The sequence below is a fragment of the Pipistrellus hanaki genome (assembly GCF_964339955.1).
Source record: "Pipistrellus hanaki genome assembly, chromosome: 21".
Lineage (NCBI taxonomy): Eukaryota > Metazoa > Chordata > Mammalia > Chiroptera > Vespertilionidae > Pipistrellus > Pipistrellus hanaki.
The window spans coordinates 7,520,937-7,522,952 of NC_140523.1; positions in this window are offsets into that span (position 1 = coordinate 7,520,937).

The following is a 2,016-nucleotide window of genomic DNA, read 5'->3' on the forward strand; positions in this document are numbered from 1 at the left end:
ACAGTTCACCCCAAAGAGAGGAGGTGAAATAGGGGACAGAGACTCAGAACTGAAGATGTGAGTGTGGGGCGGGCTCCAGGCCGGAGGACAGAGTGGGGCAGTCGGGGGGGGGGGGGCAGTGCACCTGCGAGGAGGGGGTGTCAGAGGCCACAGGAGATGGGACCCCTGCCTGGGGCCCCCTGCCCCCTCCCCCGGGGTCAGGGGCAGGATCCTAAGCGGAAACCCACACGGGGGGGTGGGTGGGGGCCTCGGCGGGGCAGGTCAGGGGTCAACCCTCTCCCATCACCTGAACGAGACGAGGGTGTGACAGACGGACGGACGGCTCAGACCTGACGGGCCACCCCACCGCCTAGACCCCAAGTCCAGGCCCGGGGCCAGCCGGTGGGCGGGGTGGGGAGGTGAGAGGCCGTGACCTTTGCACCCTGCCCGAAAGGACCACTGCACACGCTGTCCAGTCCGGCCGGCCGTGTTTGCCAGGCTCTCGCTCTCTGCAGGGACACGGCCTGGGGCAGAGCGGGCAGGCGGGGGGTGGGGGGTTTGGGGGTGGGGGTGGGGGGTTCGGGGGCTGAGCTGGTGGCCAGCCCCCCCCCCGGGCTCCAAACCTGAACCGTCTCCCCGGAGGCTCTGCCTTCGCTCCGAGGACTGAGACGCCGGCCCGGCCGTGTGGGGCAGGGGTTAGCGTCCACCCGGGAACCGGGAGGCCCGGGTTCGATTCCCGCTCAGGGCACAGGCCCGGTTGGGGGCTCGGTCGCCAGTGGGGGGCGTGCAGGCGGCAGCTGGTCCGGGATTCTCTCTCCGCCTCTCCCTGCCTCTCCCTGCCTCCCTGACGTCCATAAAAACGCGTGTTATCAAAAGAAGAACAAGACTCATTTCGGTCACGAAGCATCTTTCTCAGGCCCCCCACACACACACCCGCCCCCGCGGGCCCAGCCCTGGCTCCCTCCCCCCACTCCCCATGACCCGTTCCCCAACCCTGAGCAGGGCCAGGCTGAGCCCACCCCCCCCTCTCTTCCAAGCAGGGCCCCCAAGTCGCACCTCCCGCACCTGCCGAATCCTCCTTCCCGGGACACGGGACATGGGACACGGGACATGGGACACGGGACATGGGACATGGGACACGGGATATGAGACACGGGATATGAGACACAGGACACGGGACATGGGACACAGGACATGGGACACGGGACACGGGACATGGGACACAGGACACGGGACATGGGACACGGGATATGAGACACGGGATATGAGACACAGGACACGGGACATGGGACACGGGACATGGGACACGGGACATGGGACACGGGACATGGGACACGGGATATGAGACACGGGATATGAGACACAGGACACGGGACATGGGACACAGGACATGGGACACGGGACATGGGACACGGGACACGGGACATGGGACATGGGGCATGGGACACGGGATATGAGACACAGGACATGGGACATGGGACACTGGACATGGGACATGGGACACGGGACACGGGACATGGGACACGGGACATGGAGCATGGGACATGGGGCACGGTATATAGGACATGTGACACGGGACATGGGACATGGGACACGGGACACGGGACATGGGACACGGGGCATGGGGCATGGGACACGGGATATGAGACACAGGACACGGGACATGGGACACTGGACATGGGACATGGGACATGGGACATGGGACACGGGACATGGGACACGGGACACGGGACACGGGACACGGGACATGGGACACGGGGCATGGGGCATGGGACACGGGATATGAGACACAGGACACGGGACATGGGACACTGGACATGGGACATGGGACACGGGACACAGGACATGGGACATGGGGCATGGGACATGGGGCACGGGATATGGGACACGGGACACGGGACATGGGACACGGGGCATGGGGCATGGGACACGGGATATGAGACACAGGACACGGGACACTGGACATGGGATATGGGACATGTGACACGGGACATGGGACACGGGACATGGGACACGGGACATGGGACATGGGACACG